Raw genomic sequence first — 21,919 nt, forward strand, 5'->3', positions numbered from 1 at the left:
CAGTCACCCGGCCCCAGCCCCGGAGGAACGTGGGTCACCCAGCAGACCGCGCCAGGCCCCTCTGGAGCGCCGCTCCGCCTGCTACAGGGAAACGCAGAAATCCCAACTCCCACCTTCGGCAATCCAATTAATTAAACACACGTTCACTCAAGTCAGAAAGACCCAGTCCTCCAGACACCGCTGTCACGCTTGTGGGTGGTCTCGGAACGAGAGACAGAACCTGTGACATCGCTGGAAAGTAACGCAAAGGGGGCCACCCTGCCGCTCCCAGCCTTCGCCCTCAGGCGTCGACATCACGCCCCTAAAAGTCGTGCCTCCCTCCTTCGCCACAGCAACAATTTCTAGACCCCGCGTGATGGCGCCTCACTGACCTTGTCACTGCCTCTCCATCCTGCTCAAATAAGCCACACCTTCCTAAGACCCCCAAAATAAAAAACCACTGGAAATCAAATAACGTGCCTCTGTGCGCCTCCACGACACCCGAAGCCACGGCGCCAAGGCCGACCCCAGCCTCTGCGGCCGCTCCGCAGTAAATCCGGGGGTCTCGAAACTGTTCCCTCTTGGGTAAATGAATTCAGGATCCTCCAGTGGATCCCGCGCCCGACCCCCTCCATCAGGAGAACAAAGGCCACCTCCCCTCCCCACCCCGCCCCCCAAAATTCCGCAGTGCCGCCAGCGCCCTCTCGCGGCCAGCCAGGAAACCTTCCAGAAACCTGCCACGTAGCCACCCGCCTGCGCCCCCACCAGGCCCGCCGGCCCAGGGTGGGAGGGGGCGGCCTGGGGGGCTTGACTCGGACAAAGGAAATGGCAAAAGGCAACTTGACCAAAAGTTCAAGCCTGCAACATGTCAGGATTTTCGAGTGACCACCACGCAACGCTCTGAAGACCCCCGCGGCCCCCCATCCCCAGCTCCCAGCATCCAGACCCCAGCAACACACCTCTTTTCTGCATTTCTCTCCTCCCTCTTCCCAGACCCAAGGATACGGCCATCTCTCTGCCCCAACCCACCCCCTGCATCTATTCTGCCTGTGTCCCCAATCCCACGACCCCCTTCCGCAGGGACTGATCCTAGGGGGCTACTGGCAGGTTTGCACTTGGGCGCCATCTCTCTCCACTGTGAAAGTGGCTGATCAGGACAGAACCAGATGATATCGGGTAGAAATTTTACTCTACATTTTGCCTGGGGTCCACACTGCACTAAACCTGTGTATTTGGATTCGGAAAACCTCGTGAAGAGGAACCTCCACTCCTCCCGCCCACGATCCACCAAAAACCTGGCCAACAGCTGGCAAGGCAAATATGCCCGGGAGACCCTTCTATTCGGGTGCTTCCCCCCCTAATTCATGGGGCATGCAGAAGGCATCGCCGCCATATCTCCCACTTTAACGCGATTCTAGAAGCGGCTTCCAATACAGGAAATCCGGGGTTCGCCCCCCAGTGACTGCCACACACCCGAATCCAAGAGGGGTTCCGTCTGATTCCTCCCACTCCTCTGAAGTCCCTACCACCCAGCCCACCCTCAAGGACTAGACCCCCCAGAGGGGAGCCCTGACTTCCCCCCAGGGAAATGTGCCTCAAGATTTTCCTTCTGAAAATTTTGTTGCGGACACTCGGGGACCAGGCGAAGTGGCCGCCTCCAGCAGTAGGACCCGGGATCAGGCTCTCGGCGTGTCCAGGAGGACGGAGCCCATCCCAGAAGGGGATGCCGTCTTCCTTTGGCACATCCTTTGCAGCAAGGATGGCCAACCACTCACCAGGTGAGGGATCCTCTCGTGGGCGCCCCAGCTCTCCCGAGGAGCCGCAGCCAAGGCCAGCAAGCCAAGGCGCGCTCCCTCTCCGCTCTCCGCCGTCTGCGCTAGGGGCTGGCTGGGTGGGGTTTATATGGAGGCGCAGAAGGGGTGGTCTCTGACGTCAGCGCATTCTGCTGCAATGCGCTCATTTCTCTAAAAGTGATTGGCCGGAAAAATGAGCCCCCCAGATTCTATGACAAATTGCTCTAGCCGCACCCAGATTGCAGCAAAGAAGGGAGGAAAAAATTCTGCCGCAGTGCCCCTGGCCGCCATGACCAACACCCTGTGGTCACGGGTGCTTTTTCCCTGCGTGAGCTCGACTCGCCAGGCAGGGTGAATTCGGGCACAATGTGTGGGGGGAATGGTCCCGAGGGCTGGCCGTCCTCAGGCGGCCGAGGGCCAAGGTGGGGCTGTCGGGGCGCAGATTCCACACCTGGCGGTTTCGGAACATCCATGGGAGGATGCGGGCTTAGCGAAAGAAAATTATGCTTTCTCTTATTGTTCAGGAAAATAAAACGGCCGGGTAACATAACTGGTTCCCAGATGTAAGCCGGAGGCTGTCACCCCCTCCCAGCCCACCCGTGCGTTTCTGACTGGTTCTCTTTGACACCGGAGACAGAGCTCCGCGTCTCCGAGTCAGAAAAACCTGGCTGTGAGTCCCGGGCTCTGCCGCTTATAACTCCTGTTCACGGAACCCGCTATGCCCCTTCCTCTTCCACGGGGTCCGTTTCCTCCACCTTAACGAGGGGTACCCCCCTGCACACACACCAGGGTTGTAATAAGAATCCAGACAGGAGTCGTGCCCTCTAAGCAAAGTACTTTTAGAGGGCGGACTGTGTCCCATGTGGAGATGCCTGGGCTACTCCTCAAAGTTGGGGTGATCCCCACACACATGCCCTTTGAAAGAGCCCCACCGCCACCACCACCCCGAAAAACAGGCAGCGACACATGTTGCGCCGAGCCCCGCCGCGGCCTCGGCTCCAGGGCTGGCACATGAGAGTTAATCCCTAACAGGTGGGAGCCCTCGGCAGCTCTGCCCGGCTCTGAGTGGCAGAGCGTGCAGGGCCGTCAATCAAATGTCCTCTCGCAAAGGTCAAAATGCTGTTGAAAAGGACCGAGGATCTATCTTAGGGTGACAGGTGGGTGGCAGCCGGGAGGACAAGGATGGAGTGCCCGGTGACAGAAAGCGGGTGAGGATGAGCAAGGGGCCCCAAAGAGGACAGCAGAGAGGCCCCAACGAGGGCATCAAGTCAGAACCGCTCCCCCGCACTTCTTTGGGGGGCTCAAGTGGCGTCAGAGGGAGTCCCCCATGCCCAACGATCCCACGAGGTGACTGTAAATCAGACGGGAGATTCCGGGGCTGAACAGAAGGGAGAAAGGCTATTTCTACGTCCACAGCTAATGACTAGGGAAGTGAACATTGACCGTCAGGTCACTAGAGACGCTGAGCCTTGGGAGGGCGAGCAGGGGGCTCATTTTTGCACAAATAGGCGCACTGTTGGGGAGATAGAGAGGTGGGACGTTGGGGTCCTCATGGGGCGCTGCTTTAATATGTCAGGTAACGCGTTTTCTTTCAGGGAGAAAGAAAACACCCCCTTTTCAGCCTGTGGAGCTTGCCAGGAACCCCAGGGACTAGAGCCCCGGAAGCAGGCCTTGCACAGCAGAAACGCCCGCATCAGCCACAGACGTCAAGAACGCTTCAAAAAATCATGGCTCCGAGCACCCGCGTCAACAGGAGAACGTTTATTAGCCACAGTATTAATAGCTAGGAAACAGCCAGAGCTGGCCGGGGCCAATCAGCAACCAGGAGCCCCTGTCGTCAGGCCCCCACGGCCAATCAAACGTCGGCAGGCCCGGTTGCTACCCTCTCGGGGGCAGAGGCGAGGGGCGCGTATTGACAGGGGGCTCGCATTCACCCTCCGTGCGTGGGAACTGTGGTGGCCGCCAGAGAGCATCCGCAGCCACGCACCCGGGGGCCCGGAGGGCTGTCGTAGACACAGTGCCAGCCCGCGTCAGCCCTGCAGCCCCTAAAGGACATGAGTTGACGTTCTGGTGGGAGCCCCAGGCCTCTGTTGGGGTGCTTCTGGAGCCCCTAGAAGGAGAAACTTCCAGACGCCCAATGTCCAGTCTCTTCCCTCCAGGCCTGGCACCCCTGCGGGAAGTTGAGCCTCCCAGTGAGAAGCCAGCCCTGCCCTATTCTGGGCCCTCTGGCTCTTGAGCCTGCTCCTTCGAGGTTCACAGTAAACCCCACTCTTCTATTTCGGGGCCTTACTGACAGCTGAAGGAAAAAGACCGTGGAAATTATGGGTTTCCTACAAGGCACCACGGGTTTGAATCCCGGCTCTTCTCCTTCCGCGCTGGGAGGCTGAGGTCCAGGCCCTCCCTCTCTCTGGGCCCCTACTTCCTCATCTGGAAAAAGGAAAGACTTGGACAAGATGGTCCCCAAGGAGTCTTCCAGTCCTACTTTGCTTGATTTGAATGTATACATCAGGCGAGTCAAATGTCTTCCAGAACATTCTGCATGACAGTAATTAGTATCAGGTGTATCCTGCAGTCCATGTGGTTACTTCATCATGCTGCTTTTCTTTCCATTGTATTTTATTTTAAACAGAACTCCATGGCAACATGTTTACCCTTCTGGCTTCCTAAAAGAAAGAAAGAAAATGATGGGGTGGGGGGGGCGGGAATGCGAGACAAAGAAAGAAAAGACTGCTGCAAACTAATCTCCACTGAACATGGTTTCACCACAATTTAAAAAAAAATCCATATGTTTAAATGTTTTTGTTGGCTTTTCTGGAGCTCAGAACCTAACTTTTTAAATATTTATTGGTCCAAAGCAATGGAAGAATTCTTGAAGGAGCCAAACCTATGGTAATATTTGGATCTGAACTATTTCTCTATCTGAGCAATGCTATACATGCTTTTCTCGCTCAGAAAGGCCATTCAAGGGCTCAGATTTGTATCTATAGGGGAAAACAGACAAGGAAATCCAGGTTTGAGAAATGGAGCACTTTCTCTCTGTGCATGCTGAAACCCAACTCTCCTGAAATCCTGGAGGCGAGCCAGTGTCCCAGACGCATGGCTTAGCTCGCTGCCTTTTTTTTTTTTTTTCACATAGATCTAATTCAAAGCACACATTTTTCTTCTTTTTTTAATTCATACTTGAGAACCCTCAAAAGCCGTGTGAGCAGCCTCCTATCCACATGTACATACTTATGGGCAAGGGGACAAACCTCCTAAGAGCCGGCCAGGAAATGAAGACAAGGTCCTCCTATACCCATCTCCCAGGCATGGTTAAACGCACTCTCTTCTCAAAAAGCATACTCCGAACGTTTACAAACAGCAAACCCCAAGTGCCTCCCCCTCTAAGCCAATGTCCCAGTTTTCCGCGTACCCCTGAAATTTAGCATGCACCAGAAATCTCTTGAGCCCCTCTTCCGCACTCCCCCCAGGGGGCTGCAGGGATAGGGAGGCTGCTTTGGCTTCCTCATATGTAAGCTGCCACTGCAGTCCCAATCCCCAGTTCTAGTGCCAGCCACTGGTCATTCAAACCCCTGAACATTGCTGAACCCCCTCCCACTCTGCCATAGACCTCAGCTCAAGTCAGAGAAGCAGTTGAGCACATGGGCGGTCTTCTATGGGGCTGAGTTTTTCCTTCTTGTGGGACAAGGGGAAGCCTGTCATTGTCAAGTACAACTTCTGCCTCTCATGAGAGGTGAGGCTTGACATCAAGTAGTCAAGGATTTGGAAGAAATGATCAAACACACCAGGCCTATCTTCTGGGACCTTGAAATTGACAGCGGCTCTTCTAGAAAACACACCGACCCCAGGTCCCAGTGCCGGGAACACTCTGCTCCCCTTAAAACCAGAGTTCTGGGCTCAGCCCCAACCTTGCATAGAAGAGTTTGCCAAATTGTAGATACTAAAAGACAAATAAAGTTCAACGCCTTTCACAGAAGGCCAAGGATGAAGTTTAATTCCAGGTAGACTGCAGGGTTTCAAGGCAGCGCATCTGTGTGTTTGAGCTAGCTAGACTTCCAGCCGTTCCCCATTGACCAACAGTAACCCAAGAGTAAATGTTCAACAGCAGAGTTGCCCTTTTCCGCATCAGCCTCTGGAGGAGCGTGGTATGTGGACAAGCAGGGGACATTGCTCTTTGGGAGTACTTTTTATAACTAGTGCCAATGAAAAAGAGCTGGAATGCAATGCCCCCAGATGGTGCCATTAGTTGTGCTGGATGAATACATTCTGAGTGATTTTTCTTCTTCCTTTCTGCTTTTACGAATTCCTTTACTGGCATGTATTCCTCGGAGAGAGAGAGAGAGAGAGAGTGTATGTGTGTGTTTTAATGCTGCAGTCCAAAGCCAGGCATAGTGGCATGTGCCTATAGTCCTAGCTACTCAGGAGGCTGAAGTGGGGAAGATCATTTGAGCCTAAGAGTTCAAGGCCAGCCTGGGGGACATAACTGTTTTTAAAAAGTCGTTTTAATGTAACAGTACAAGAAAAGTGACCATTTTAGCCTCTTCTTTATTGACCTCAATTAAAAAATCTTTTTTTATTAAGTAAATAAAAATCAAGAGACCCAGGATTCATGTCCTGCATAGCGTAAGGCCTAGTTCCTGGACAGAGGCATTCATGCATGGGTGGTAGCTGTGGGGTGAGCACAGAGGTGGGTGCCAGTGGCAGTCCCCTAGCTGTGCCCAATTTTTGGAAGGACTCTCCTGAACCTGTCACAGAGGTGAACAAATTCCAAGCTGGTAAAAGCAAAAAAAGTGCACCTCAATGATTTCATTCCTACTGGAGCGACCTAGAGAAATCCATTTACGAGAAGACAAAGCAGGCCAAGAACGGGGTCTTGGTGAAGCAGACCACTGCCATGGGTTGGGATTTTAGAAGTCACATCTTGACACTAGGAAAAGATAGCCACATTGCCCCATCCCACCCCGACCCGGGGCCCCCTGGCTTTGGGTGTGGGCCAGCCCCAGATTCAAGCAAGGGGTTTTCTTGGCCCAACTCCATGGAAATATTTCCTTCGGTGGAGCAAAGAACTGCTCCATTCAACTGCCTGCGGCTAGGGAGGGGGTGGCTTTTGCTGTGTTGACAGAGAACTGCAGAGGCCTGGGGAGGGGCCCCAGAGGAGAAAATGAGTTCCAGGTAGAACAGGACTGGAAAGTTTGCTCCTTTTTTCTTTTTTTTTAACTAAAAGATTGCTGACAGTTGAAAAAGTCCCACCCCACCCAAGAGGCCCCTAGAGGAGGCATTTGTCCTAGGTTTCAACAAGGACAAGAAATGTCTTAAGTCTTAATGTCGAAGGGAAGGGGGCCGATGCTGGGCGCACTTTCAATTTAAACATTCAGGGTCTGGATGGCTCCAGAGCACACAGTTGGCCTCCCTGAGCCAAGCCTGGTGATACCTCTGTCTCAGAGCTAACCCAGAAGCCACCAACTCCTGGTGAGCCAAGGGTGCATAGGAGATGCACTGTGATTAGAGGCCCGTGCACAGAGAGGCAGTGGTCAGGGGTTCCAGAGGGCACACAATCCTCCCTCGTTGAGCCTAAGTTTACCGATGTCCATGTCACAGCCCACGCCCAGAGGAAGGTACCAGCAAAGGTAGGAATCTCCTTTAACTTTCTCCAAAAAGCCCAAATCCACGGGACTCTTGCTTCATAGAGTCACTCAGAAGCTCATGAGGGGTCCAGGGAAAGTGGCAATCCCTGGGAGATAGGCCGATGCATTCCACCTACCACGGCAGTCTACTGCCGCTGCCTACCACCACTGCCTGCCACCGCTGCCTACCATAGCATTGTACCACCACTGCCTACCATGGCAGTGTACCACTGCTGCCTACCATGGCAGTCTACCATCCCTGCCTACCACCACTGCCTGCCACTGCTGTCTGCCACCACTGCCTGCCACTGTTGTCTGATGCTGAAAGGAGATGAGAATCAAACAGAGGGCGGCACATGGCAGCGCAGGGCAAGTGCCACTCCATGCGATGGCCTGTGCTGCCCAGAGTCTACCAAGCCACACATCGTGCACCTGGCGGGCGGGCTGACCACCCCATAAGCACAGTGTCACAAATGCTGACTGCAGTCTTTCCTTTAAACCACTGAGTGCAGCTCACAAGGCGACCAGCAGTCTTGCCTGGTGATTGAAGGTTTGGGCCCCAAGATCAGACTGCAGATGCTAGTCCACTTGCTACCTGTGTGGTCTTGTGTTGGTGGCTTAACCTCTCTGAACCTCATTGTCCTGATCTGTACAATGGGGACAAAATACCTTCTTCAGTTGAGAAGATTAAATGGGGGAAAACGTGTGCTGTACTCATGGCAGGCCCCAGCCATATGACATGGAGTGGGGATGAGGAGACCTTCTTGTCTTCCATGTAGTTTGCATTGATTTTGTAAGGAGAAAAATTTTATTTTGTAATTTTGTAAAAGTCAATCTGGCTGGGCACAGTGGCTCACGCCTGTAATCTCAGCACTTTGGGAGGCCAAGGCAGGCAGATCACTTGAGATCAGGAGTTCGAAACCAGCTTGGTCAATGTGGTGAAACCCCTTCTCTACTAAAAATACGAAAATTAGCCAGGCATGGTGGCAGGTGGCTGTAGTCCCAGCTAATCAGGAGGCTGAGGCAGGAGAAGCACTTGAACCCAGGAGACAGAGGTTGCAGTGAGCCGAGATGGTGCCACTGCACTCCAGCCTGGGTGACAGAGCGAGACTCCATCTCAAAAATAAGTAAGTAAATAAATAAATAAATAGATAGATAAATAAATAAAGTTTGGACGGGCACAGTGGCTCACACCTGTAATCCCAGCACTTTAGGAGGCCAAGGCAGGTAGATCACCCGAGGTCAGGAGTTCCAGACCAGCCCGACCAACGTGAAGAAACCCCATCTCTACTAAAAACACAAAATTAGCCAGGCATTGTGGCACATGCCTGTAATCCCAGTTACTAGGGAGGCTGAGGCAGGAGAATCGCTTGAACGCAGGAGGAGGAGGTTGCAGCGAGCCGAGATGGTGCCATTGCACTCCAGCCTGGGCAACAAGGGTGAAACTCCGTCTCAAAAAAAAAAAAAAAAAATTAAAATAGTTAATCCAACGTATCAGCTAGGTCCATGAGCAAAGGCCCGTACCATGGGTGCCTTGCTGCCCTTCCCTTCCCATGGACGTCGGACAGTCTGGAACAGCCTTGAATGCTTCCTCTGAAATGCCTTGCAAAACAGCTGCGCCCCGCTGAGGTTTTGGGGACGGGCCCCGCCAGTCCCCATAATCGGTCAGAGGGAAAAGAGAAACAAGCGTCCCCGCTCCAGGCCTTTTGGCTGAGCCTCGCTGGTCGTCAGCAGCCCAGGCTGACCACCCGAACACAGCCGCCTGGCCCCTCGCCCTCTCTCCTCGTGGCCAACAGGGGCTGTGTAGGGTGCTGTCTTCCTATTTAAGACTTCCTGTCTCAGAGTGTGGAATCTGAGATGTCATTTACAAGCTCAGTGGGAAAACAAATATTCCAGATAAAAATATTCCCAGGACACTTGGCCTGCCCCTGCCGTCTTTCCTGTGACTCTCTTGTTCCTGGTTGGGGTGGGGACTCTGCAGCCTGGCATGGGACATTTGGCAGCAAGGAGGCCATCAGGCAAGGTGGGTAAGAACACAGGCTCCCAACTCAGATGGCCTGGCTTGAATTCTCATACCACCACTTGACTTTGGCTGGGATCCTTTCACCTCTCCGTACCTCAATTTCTCCACCTGTAAAACAGGGATAATAGGACCTGCCCCCCAAGGGTGTTGAGAAGGTTAAATGAGGCAGTAGGTGCTCAGTAACCCAAGTGGCATCCTCCCTCCTCCTGCAGACAGCCCCCGCTGCCCCAAGGAGAGCAGGCCTCACAGTGCCACCCACTCCACAAGAATGCAGAGCTCAGAACCTTTACATCGGTCTCCTGCTTGCAGGAACAGCTCCAGGCCTGACTGACAAGCGCTGTGCTCCTCTCCAGCCTCCACCACCCGCCCTTCCTGGGAATCCCAGGCCAGGGCAGTGGAAGATTCTCAGAGCAACCGAGAAGTGCACCAGCCACTGATGCATGCACTTTCTACAGCCATCCTGCCAACACGTCCTGCAGTCTCAGCCTACCCAGAGTTCATTTCCTCCCATTTGCAGTAACTTCACCACTCCAGGTCACTGGACGGGACCGAAGGCCACCAAAGGTCATCCCAGAACACCGCAAGTCACCTTGGCTCTCAGTGCTTCGCCCAGAAACCTGAGTCTACCCCCCACACCCGTCTACTGAGCTGCCGGGGCTTATGTTGTGCAAACGCTGCGCCCTCTGAGACAGGGGCTCAAATGTTCAACATACCCTTTAGGTGTTTGCGGAAAGGATGAGCTCAAAGACGACTGCCTCTAGGTAAACGGAGCTGCCCTCACACATGCGATGATAAGGAAAAGCAAATGAAGGCTGCCTTTGAACGGCCTTTTTGCTCCACCAGCTCCCAACCTAAAGCTGCGTTTGCAATCGTGAACCGTGGGGGATGGGGGCCTGGAGGTGGTGGGGGAAGGACAGTGGCTGCCAGCACGCTGGCCCTTTGAGAAGGGTCCTGCCCACTTTGCCCCGCCAGGCCTAGGTTTCCCCCCTGCAAAAACAGGAAAATTGATATTTATGCCACAGACTTGCTCTGAACACAGACTAAAGCAGACTGTTTTCTTTTCATTTATCTTTTTTTGGGACGAGGTCTCACTTTGTTGCCCAGGCTGGAGTACAGTGGTGGAATCATGGCTCACTGCAGCCTCATACTCCAGGGTTCAAGCAGTCTTCTTGCCTCAGCATCCCAAGTAGCTGGGACTACAGGCACCTGCCACCACATCAGGTTTGTTTGTTTGTTTGTTTGATTGTTTGTTTTATTTTTAAGAGACAGGGTCTCTCTATGCTGCCCAGGCTGGTCTGGAACTCTCAGATTCAAGAGATCCTCCTGCCTCAACCTCCCAAAGTGCTGAGATTACAGGCATGAGCCACTGTGCCTGGCAACCTAAAAGCCTCCCACATTACCCAACTAAATAGGGACGTTAAGGGTCAAGGTCCAGGGCTAGGGAGGTGGAACTCTGGAGCAGGGGGCATAGGAAACATAGGCAGGGAAGCCAGGCCAGGCACACTCAGAACGGGCTCCTCCAAAATACACCAGCAGAGCGTTTGCATGTTTAGCCTGAGTTCTGTCAACTTTAAAAGACAATTCCAGATTGTTTTACTTATCCATTCATTCATTCCATTCAAGAAGCACTTCCTGGGTGCCTAGGGCTGGCATTATTTTACATGCCAATGGCTAGGGATAAAATGACAAGTGATGGCCGGGCGGGCGCAGTGGCTCAAGCCTGTAATCCCAGCAGTTTGGGAGGCCGAGACGGGCGGATCACGAGGTCAGGAGATCCAGACCATCCTGGCTAACCCGGTGAAACTCCGTCTTTACTAAAAAATACAAAAAAACTAGCCGGGTGAGGTGGCGGGCGCCTGCAGTCCCAGCTAGTCGGGAGGCTGAAGCAGGAGAATGGCATAAACCCGGGAGGTGGAGCTCGCAGTGAGCTGAGATCCGGCCACTGCACTCCAGCCTGGGCGGCAGAGCGAGACTCCGTCTCAAAAAAAAAAAACAAAAAAAAATGACAAGTGATGGAACAAGCACCCTGCCTCACTGAGCTCAGAGCCAACAAGGGAGCTGAACTGCACACCTAGTGTGTTCAGGCTCCACTCTGCACGCCTCTGCTTAGAGCTTAGATGGGTAGCTTGCTCAGCCCAGGCCCTGAGACTGAGTGAATGCTCTCCCTGGAGGATGAAATGAGAAGTAAGACATTGTCATTTAACCACAAGAGAGAGCCCGCAGAGGTTTGGGATACCCAGGAAGAGCTGGCACCTCTCGCTTCAGTGGCAGCCTCGGGAATCTGGGCCCACATCCATTCCCGCGAGTCTGGCCTTCTGTACACTTCCCAGAAATTCTCACTGTTTATACTGAGGGGCCTCCCTGGAGCAGAAGTCATTCAAATCCTGTTTTCAGCTGTAAGTCACTTCCTGTCTAGCTTAGGGCAAAGGCATCTCAGAGCATTGAATGTATGGCCACGTGGCCGCCCCAGAGATCCAAGCAAAACTGTCTGGTTGCCCAGCCTGAGCTGTTCCTGAAAGGCTTGAGTGTGTAATCCCAGACCCCTGCTTTGGAGTTATACAGAGGGCCCTCCCGTAAACTCTGAACAGCAGGCATGACCCAGGCCCAGACTTAGGGCTGGTTTCCACAGCTCATATTGGGGCCCTAATTTGTAGAAATCTGAGTGGACCTAGGCTGAAGATCCCCACTGAGGAGGTCAGGAAGTGGCCAGGGAACCTTATATAAGCTTCCCTCTCCCACCAGGCTGTGCAGGAGGCTAGGGTGAGGGTGGTGGCAGGAGGTAGAGGGAGGAAGATGAGGGGAGAAGGGGAAGGGGCCAAGGTCACAGCACTCCCTAGTGAGACCTCTCCAACTCCCATCTCGGTAACTGCTTCCCTGGCAGGGATTTCCGCAGGCCTCCCATCCTGTGCTAAGGGGAAGAGCATGTCCACCTGGAATGAGAAGGCGCCCTCCTGCCCATCCCAGGGCCACAGAAATGTGGGCCAGGAAGGGGAAGAAGGCAGGCGCTAGCTCCATCTCCCACATCCCAATCATAGCATCTCAAATTATACACGTAGCATCATGGGGCTTGTTTAGAACATAAGGTAGTGCTTCCTGGAGGGAAAGGCTTGAAATAAGCAACCCCAAATGAACAAGGCAAAGATGTAACAAGGGCCTGAAACCTGGTGGCCGTGCTGACTCTGCGTGTGCCATGTCCTCCCTGGTGAGTGACTGGGCCAGGAGAAATGAGGGTTCTAGGCCTATGGGTCAGAAATCCCAATGAGAAACTATTTTGGCTCCAAGGAGCCCCTAGCCACACAGCTCCAGGAACCTGGGAGACGTAGGACAGCCCGTGGTCACTCCTCCTAGCTGCATCCCAAGTCCTTGTGTATTCTGTGAATTAGGAGCTTGGAGGCACAAGAACTGTGTGAGGGTCTGTGTTTGACCAGAAGGCAGGAAGGAAGCAGCTTAGCCTACAACTTTTCTGGAGCACCTCCTGGGCCACCCTCTGCTTTGCAGCTTAGATCTCTGGGGAAGGGGGCCGGGGCGCTCGGCAGAAACCATCACTCATTTGCATATGATGAAGTCTATGCCGCGCCTGGGTCCTGAACCCGGGGGAAGGCAATGAACGGAAGAAACAGGGTTTGAATGATTTCTAGGAATGCTTTGTGCCTAGTCGAGATGGCCTCATCCCCATAGGCCACATTCGTGGCAGGCTGGGGTAGGGGTCCCTGGGCCAGAGATCTGAGATCAGCCTGGCCAGCAAGCCCCCAAGTAAAAGTTTCTGCTGAACAGAGCACAGAAGCCGAGCTGTGTTCCCTTAGATCAAGATATTCACATTTGAACTCATGTTCCCTTTAAATAAAGTGGAAACTCCCCATCCCTCCCACTCTACACCAAGACTCAAATTCCCCCAGCAAGACCGTGTGCGGAGGCTGTGTTTGCTTTAGGCCCCCAGCTCAGGCAACTTCAGTTTTGTGACTCTCTAGCACCTCTCATGCCCATCCTACAGCCCCAGGGTGGCTCAGGAGCCACCTGGTCCGAGGAATGGCTGGATTGGGAGAGACCATATCAAAATATTCCGGCGGAACTTCTGTTAGTTCCTTAAGATACCATTAGAAGGCCACGCCCTCCCACGAAGCTTCTCTCATCAACTTTACACTATGTCTGCAGTCTAACTAGGTGTGACTTCTCAGTTGGCATTCTGGCAATATGTACCCAGCATTTCAATGCACATGAGTCTCAGCCCAGACGTTCACTCCTAGAAATTGTTCCTACAGAAATACTTGCACAGCGCAAAGAGACGCAGAGCGACAAGGACATCCAGCATGGCGTTATCAGTCTGCAAACGGAGCACAGCACTTAGCATGCACTTAGTATGCACCAGGCAGGGTTTGAAGAGCTTTTTATACTTATTAATAGCTCATTTAATCTTCACCCAAGAGGTAGGTACTTGACCATGCCTGCTTTACAGATGAGGAAACTGAGGCACAGATCTACCCAGCAAGAAGCAGGCCTGGCATCTGTGCCAAGAAGCATCTCCCTGCTGAATTGGATTCACAATCCTTCCATCCCCTTTGCCCGCTGGGAGGGCAGGGACACAGGAATCTTCAGGTCCAGCGAACTGAGTTGAACCAAGTTCTTGGCCACACAGATAACAGAGAACCCCAAAGGAAGCTGGGGTGTCATCTGCGCACAGTCTCCCGATCGGAAAGTTAGCATTCTCCCTTCAGTTGTGAGAAGGCTTATAAGCACCGCCCCCGCCACCGCCCCAACACACACACATACACACACTTGGCTCAGGAAAGGGGTGTCACGGTACCCTAGCTGCTCTCTGGTGTACACGGCTCAATGCAGAAATCACAGTTCGAGTTGACTCTCCACAGAGGAGCTGGGTCTTGGGGCCTCTCAGTTTCCCTAACTTGGGAGAAAGGCTTGTGGCAGCTTCCATTCAAACTCTTCAGCAAACACCCAGGAGGAGCATGCCATTCCGGACCCACTGCCACAGGAATCATGGTGGGACACCACAAATCACAGCCCAAAGATCATCAACATCAGCCCCACGGTGAGGGCCACTGGGTGCCTGTGCATCACCAACCACGGGACCTCAGGGCCATGGGGCAGCAACAGTGAATTCTGCTGAGCCACAGCAGAGCAGACTGGCAGGCCCCGGTGCACGGGCCGCAGTCCACCGCTGGCTTGAAATCACTGATAGGGAACCTAAAGCATTCTTCGATCCTATTTGCAAAGCTACCAAGCAGCCCAATCACACATCTGTGCATCCCCAAGTCCCCTTTTCATTCGCTCAAAGGGTACATGTGGCTGGCAAGAAGTGCTCGAGAGGCTTCAGGCAGTGCTGGAGGGGATTCTGCAGGTGCCAAGCCTCCTCAAGACCCAGAGGTCCTGAAGCCCAGTCTCCAGTCTCAGAGTCAGAGGATGGAGATGGACAGGCCTTCAGTCTCAGCCCTCCCCCAAAACAGAGTCATCTGCAAACTCGCAAGACTGGGAAGGGACCTGAAAACTCCAGTGCTCGAGAATCCTTCCCCTTCTTAAAGGAACAAATCAACTCCAACTGGGAATGGCCAGGGAGACGAATACCACCTTCCCTAGGGGAGTTTGCTTCCATCCACGGCCTGGGCTGAGCAGATTCCACTCCTCGTCCCAGGCTGTGTGGGAGAGCCCACGATAGGCTTGGAGCTCAGCAGTCGGTGTTGCCTCCTGGGGCCTGGGAAGGGCCAGCTCTCCATCCAGTGGACATCAGGGCTCTTTAGGGCTCCCCATGCTACTAGTTCGGGACCCCTCTTAAAATTTATTTTTATCCCCAAATCCTGCCCAATAGAGCTTCCATCCTCCACTTTTACAGATGCCTCAAGGAAGGTTCACAGAGGCCCAGAGACTTGCCCCAGCTCTCTATGGGAGCACTGAGATAGTGCCAATCTCTGACCATCCAGGTCATTCTCCTCCTTCCCCTGCCCCAATGGAAGTGACCGACTTGAGACATTGAGAGGACAAGTAGGTCCAGCACTAGGGCCCTGCCATGCCAGGTCCTGTAGAGTTATCTCCCTCCTGCCATCACTGGCAACAGATCAAATGTTAAAGGTCAAAAGGAAAAGGCTCCCTCAGGGCTAACCACTCAGATACTTCCTTTTCTTACTTCAAACAGAAGACAAGATCCACCCTTATTGACACAAACAAGATGACAGGGCCGGGCGCGGTGGCTCAAGCCTGTAATCCCAGCACTTTGGGAGGCCGAGCCGGGCGGATCACAAGGTCAGGAGATCGAGACCACGGTGAAACCCCGTCTCTACTAAAAATGCAAAAAATTAGCTGGGCGCGGTTGCGGGCGCCTGTAGTCCCAGCTACTCAGGAGGCTGAGGCAGGAGAATGGCGGGAACCCGGGAGGCGGAGCTTGTAGTGAGCCGAGATCGCGCCACTGCACTCCAGCCAGGGAGACAGAGCGAGACTCCGTCTCAAAAAAAAAAAAAAAAAAAAGATGACAAAGAGCCCAGGGAAGGTAGGGCAAGTCAAGGGCAGAGGAGAGGTCTTCAAGCTACGACTTCTCCCCTGAGATAGACACCACTTTCCCAAAAACCTCATCCCACTGAGACAGTCGCTTCAGGGGCCACAGAACCAAGGGGTCCTCTGCCCAGTGAGTTCAGGTCTTCCCAGCCTCTTCTGTCTCCTGACAGCCTTGCTGCTCTCCCTTTTGGAAAAGCAAGATCCACAGCTCTGTCCAACAGCGGGGAACAAGAATAACTCATTCTTCTCAGACAACACAGGGCTTGAGCCCCTGCACCTTTTGATCCAGGAAACAATCAAGATCTATCTCATGGCGATGGAGCTGCTCCAGACAGAAGTGTGCATGTGCATTATATGTGTGAGTGTGCGTGTGGCCACGGCGTGCTCCTGTGTGTTGGAATGAAAATGAGGCTGGGGCTGCAGTTCATGATAGCTCAGGGTTGCACCTGCAGAAGTACCACACCCACCCAGACCTCATTGATAGGACCCCCAGTCTTCACCACCTCTGCTCAAACAGCTCAGAGAGAGCAGAAGCGGACCTGGGACTGGGAGGTGCCGCGCTTCCCACTTCTGACTCCACCATCCCCCACCATTGGCCTCCAGCAGGGATTCCTTGAGTTCTGGCTAATTCACTGTAACCAGGAGCTTTGGGGGAGGGTTGCCTAAGCATCAAGATTCCATTTCTCTTGAAATGTAGAGTTTCAGATGGGGGAGGTGCAGGACACAAGCCTGGAGCAATTTGGCAGCAGCTTTCCTCCAAAGGGGCAAGCAGGAAGTTGCCTGAGGACCCTAGATAACCTGTGGTCTGAGAATCACCAAGACCCATGAAATCACAAACCATGGCGAATTGTGGTGAATCACAGCAAACTGCACTGCTGAGAACTGCATTTCAGCAAAAGAGAGCCAGGAAGCCTAGAAGGCAAGTCCATTGTGACCAGTTACAGTACCGCGGGATTACGGGTTCAGCGGACCGCGGGCAACTGGCGAACCGCTCACAATTGGCAAATCACCGGCAATTAGCAAGCTGCGGGCAACTGTGAACCTCGGGCAACTGTGAGCCACGGGCAGCTGGTGAGCCACGGGCAACTGGCGAGCCGCGGGCAATCGGCGAGCCGCGGGCAACTAACTGGCAAGCCGTGGGCAACTGGTGAGCCGTGGGCAACTGGCAAGCCACGGGTAACAGGCAAGCCCCAGCCCAATGAGCGAAGTCATTTCTCACAGATCCACAAACTCTTAGCAATTCCAGCCTGGGATTGACCAGGCTGAACTGGTAAACAATGACCCAGTTTGCAAGACGGGGCACCCACCCTCTACTTGGGGAAGCAGAGCAGCTAGCAGTCTTGGGGTGAAGCTAAAGCTGTCAAATCTCAGAGACCCCAAAATTCTCAGACCCCAAATAACTCAGACCAAGACCTAAAACAGGTTTCATTCTCAGGGAAGATCAAGCCAGCTGCCAGGTGCATTTGCCGGCCTCCTCAGGTGACAGTTATTTGCATAACAAGCAGCGCCAGGTGGGGGTAGCCCCATCCCTGATGTTCAAGAGTGTTCAATTTGATTTTTTCCTTCTTTCTTTTCTTTCTTTTTTTTTTTAATTTAGTCTTTTAAACTCTACCCTATCTTACTCTTCTTAAAAAACAGGGTGCCCAGGCCAGGCGCAGTGGCTCACGCCTGTAATCCCAGCACTTTGGGAGGCTGATGTGGGTGAATCACGAGGTCAGGAGATCGAGACCATCCTGGCTAACATGGTGAAACCCCATCTCTCCTAAAAATTAGCCGGGTGTGGTGGCGGGTGCCTGTAGTCCCAGCTACTTGGGAGGCTGAGGCAGGAGAATGGCATGAACCCAGGAGGTGGAGCTTGTAGTGAGCTGAGATCCGGCCACTGCATTCCAGCCTGGGCGACAGAGACTCCATCTGAAAAAAACAAAACAAAACAGGGTGTCCCTAGGCAGGCTGTAAGGAACAGAATTTACAGAATTCATCTTGGGGTGGCAGGGAAGATGGTTGTTGCTTTTCCTATCCTGCCTCATCCCACACGAGATGGCCTCAGAGTGGACACAAGACATTAAGGAGCTACCCGGGCAAAGTTCACCTGGTTCGCCTGTCCACCCAACACATGAAGAAAAGCTAGTGTAGTGTGGTCGCCCAAGCCCCAGCTGCAGATCAGGGACTTTGTAGTTCTAAAGGGGAATGGGTACCAAAACGCTTATACAATTCGTAGTGTTTTCAGCAACTATATCGTGAAATTCATTCCATTTATTCAGTACAACAATGCTAGGAAATGGGTCTTCCGTTCTCCAGTTTTACAGAACAGCAGACTGACTGGCACCTCTCGCTCACTGAGCAGGTCAGGGTTGCAAAAACCATCAAGGAAAAGAACTGGGGTCACGGGTGGGCTATCGACAAGAGAACTGGGTCTTTGGGACCCTCAGAACGGTTTCCCTAAGCCAGGATGAAGGTCTGGGGCAATTCCTACTGCAGAATTTCAGCAAATACTCGAAAGGGTGCAAAAAGTTACCCGGGGATTAGTGGTAGGCATTATTTCACACAGATACCCAGCAATGATAACCTGTGGATCTGAGGATCTCAGAGACGCATTAAGTTGCAAACCAGGGTGAAGTGTGGTGAACCACAGTGAACGACAGTGCAGAGAACTGCCTGTGGCAAAGAAGGGCCAGGAAGCCTAGCGGGTCAGGGCAGCTCAGATCCTTTGTAGCAAATTCAAGTGTATCAGTGAACCGCGGGAAATGGCGAACCGAGGGCTACCGGGAGCCCAGTTCAGCGGTACGACTATGTGCTGTCTTGTCCAAGGAGTAGTTAGCATCTTGGCATGAAGCTGCAGATGCCAGATCTCCTCAAATACCCCAAAACTCAATTCCTTGGTCCCCAGAGATGAAAAGAAGAGAGCAGGACAGCAAGTCTCCGTCAGAGCGGAGGGGGCCAGGAGAGCGCTTTGCTAGCCCCAAAGCGCAGGCTTCAGGAAGATAAAGACATTTGCAAAACAGTAAGAGGAGTGGGAATCCTCCTCTGAAATTCGGTGGGCTTTTTAGCATTCCTCTTCTTAAAGGAACAGCCCCTGCAGGCTTTAAAGAGCTGCTGAAATTTACCAAGGTCATCCCAGGGAAGGGTTGTTGTTGCTGTTCTAGTCCTCTCATTCCAGGTAGGAGACGCACAGAGCAAACCCTTTCTGGTGACACCAGTCCCCTAGATCAGGGGAACAGCCACAAACCACTTCAAGGGTCAGAGATGAATGAACGCCTGACAATTCATGGTGAACTGAGGGCACAAACCACAGTCTGAGGCAGACATGGTGGCTCGCACCTGTGATCCCAGCTACTCGAAAGGCTGACACAGAAGGATCCCTTGAGGCCAGGGGTTCAAGGCCAGCCTCAGCAACATTATAAGACCCCATCTGGGAAGAAAAAAAAAAAAAAAAAAAAGGCAGCAGCAAAACACAGTCTGGCAGCAGTGGAGCAGGGAGAAAAGAGGAACCCAGGAAATGTCATTGTACCCACACGGTTACAGTGTTCCAGACCGCGGACCACTGGCGAACCACGCACCACTGGCGAACCACGCGCCACTGGCGAATCATGGTAGGAGGAAAATAGCCTCTCACCGACCTGAAAACTTTGTGATCCCCTATTTAGGATCTGGGGCATGAAATCCTCACTTCCTAGTCACCTAGTAGCCAGCAGCCCAATCCTGCTCCTGGGCTCAGCGCTGTTGGAGGTCTTGAGGGGCCCTGCAAATGTCAAATTACATCAAAAATGCGGAACTCGATTCTACAGTCCCTAGGGCCAAAAACACAAAAGAGGAGTGTACTCTTCCCCAGGGGAGGAGTCCATTCTCATTCCACAGGGGCGCTTTGCCAGTTCCAGTGCTCAGGCCCCCAGCTGACAGAGCTATTTGCGAGGCAGCAGGAGAGCAGAAGGTAATTCCTTGGGCTGTTGATCTTCACCAACCCTGTGGGGCTTCCCTTCTTAAAGGAGCCGAATATCTCCAGACAGGCTCTCAAGGGTGGTTGGGGATTGAAATTTGCCAAGTTCAAAGTGGGAGCAAGTACTAAGCATATTTATCTTGTTCTTGCCCAGGGCCTGAAGGGCAAAGCTCTTTGGGGTCGTGGAGGAATGTTTCCCTAAGTGTGGGCAAAGTCTGCTCGCAATCCCAATCCCCATTCCCAGCCAGTAAGCAAATGAATGAAACACAATGTAGCTCCTAGGATGTTGATGCCAGCACTATAAGTGGCACGGGTACCCTCCTGCAGTCAACTGATGCAGAGAGTCAAGGCACATGGCCACTCGAGATCACTGAGTACCAAAGCCCTGCCAGGCATGGGAACCAGGAGACCACAACACCATGAATAGTGGCGAGAAGCAAGCATGCCAGTGACCGGTGGGCCGAGTAAGCCCGGCACTCCACAGCATGTTATAGGGCAAACCGCAACACTGCAGGTTGGGTCTCTGCCCTCTTATCTCAGCAGCCTTAGGGTGACCCTAAAGTCTGACTCCACAGTCCCCAGGGTTGCACTTAAGAAGGGTTTGGTGCTGGGCAGGCCTCCCGTCGTGATCACCTACCTTCTCAACCCCACCACCTTCGGACGTTTTCAAGCTAGCACGACCAGGTTAGAGGGGTGGAAAATGAATTCTGCTTGTTTCTCTTCATCTTTTTTTTTTTTTTTTTTCTGAGACGGAGTTTTGCTCTTGTTGCCCAGGCTGGAGTGCAATGGTGCGATCTCGGCTCACCGCAACCTCCGCCTCCCGGGTTCAAGTGATTCTCCTGTCTCAGCCTCCCGAGTAGCTGGGATTATAGGCATGCACCACCACGCTCAGCTAATTTTGTATTTTTAGTAGAGATGGGGTTTCTCCATGTTGGTCAGGCTAGTCTGAAACGCCCAACCTCAAGTGATTCGCCCCCCTCAGCCTCACCAAGTGATGGGATTACAGGCATGAACCACCGCAGCTGATCTTCTCTTCCTTTATTATTATTATTATTATTTTATTTTTGAGACAGAGTCTCACTCTGTCGCTCAGGCTGGAGTGCAGTGGTGCCATCTCAGCTCACTGCTGCCTCCTCCTCCCCGGTTTGAGCCATTCTTTTGCCTCAGCCCCCCAAGTAGCTGGGATTACAAGTGCCTGTCATCATGCCCAGCTAATTCTTGTATTTTTTGGTAGAGACGGGGTTTCACCATTTAGCCAGGCTGGTCTCAAACTCCTGACCTCAGGTGATCCACCTGCCTCGGCCTCCTGAAGTGCTGGGATTACAAGCGTGAGCCACCGCGCTCAGCCTAATTTTTGTATTTTTGTAGAAATGGGGTTCCGCCATGTTGGTCAGGCTGGTCTTGAACTCCTGACCTCCAGGTGATCCACCCGCCTCAGCCTCCCGAAGTGCTGGGATTACAGGCATGAGCCAGCACAGCCAGCCAGTGCTTCTCTCCTTAAAGCAACAGCCAGGAGCCACTCCTCACACCAAAGACCACCACCCCCAGGGCAGTTTGTTTCCATTCACTTCCTGCTAAGCCAGCACCACCCCTGCCCCAGGCTGGGAGAGGAGCTCAGAGGATTGCATAGCTCAGGCTGGGAGCTGGGCCGGCTCAACACTGTCTCCTGGGGGCTGGTGAGGCATCCACCCAACTCTACTGTGAGGATTGCTCTTCAGGGACCCCCAGGTTGCCAGATCGTTGCCAGCTCTTTAATTCGCTGAGATCTCAGGGGGAATTGACCTGACATTTATTTCGCTGCATCCTCACATGAGTCCCTGGAGGTGTATTTTTTTTATTCTCCAATATTATAGGTGACTAACTAGAAAAGCTGCCGGGTACGGCGGCTCTGGCATGGTGGCTCACACCTGTAATCCCAGCACTTTGGGAGGCCGAGGCAGGAGGATCACCTGAGGTCAGGAGTTTGAGACCAGCCTGGCCAACATGGTGAAACCCTGTCTCTACTAAAATACAAAAAATAGGCATGTGGTGGCACATGCCTGTAATCCCAGCTACTCCGGAGGCTGAA

General features: G+C 53.2%; 1 protein-coding gene across 11 annotated transcripts in view; it reads right to left on the bottom strand.

The window, feature by feature from the left end:
- LOC105518463 overlaps positions 1-1,864 on the bottom strand; it is a 35,661-nt gene extending 33,797 nt beyond the window's left edge. For all 11 annotated transcript variants that reach the window (XR_001002832.1, XR_001002833.1, XR_001002836.1 and 8 more), the window contains exon 1: positions 1,755-1,864. The gene's annotated coding sequence lies outside the window, so the exon portion shown is untranslated. The remainder of the gene's footprint in view (positions 1-1,754) is intronic.
- Between the last annotated feature and the right edge of the window lie 20,055 nt (positions 1,865-21,919).

The sequence above is a fragment of the Colobus angolensis genome, unplaced genomic scaffold (genome assembly GCF_000951035.1).
Source record: "Colobus angolensis palliatus isolate OR3802 unplaced genomic scaffold, Cang.pa_1.0 Scaffold32, whole genome shotgun sequence".
Classification (NCBI taxonomy): domain Eukaryota; kingdom Metazoa; phylum Chordata; class Mammalia; order Primates; family Cercopithecidae; genus Colobus; species Colobus angolensis.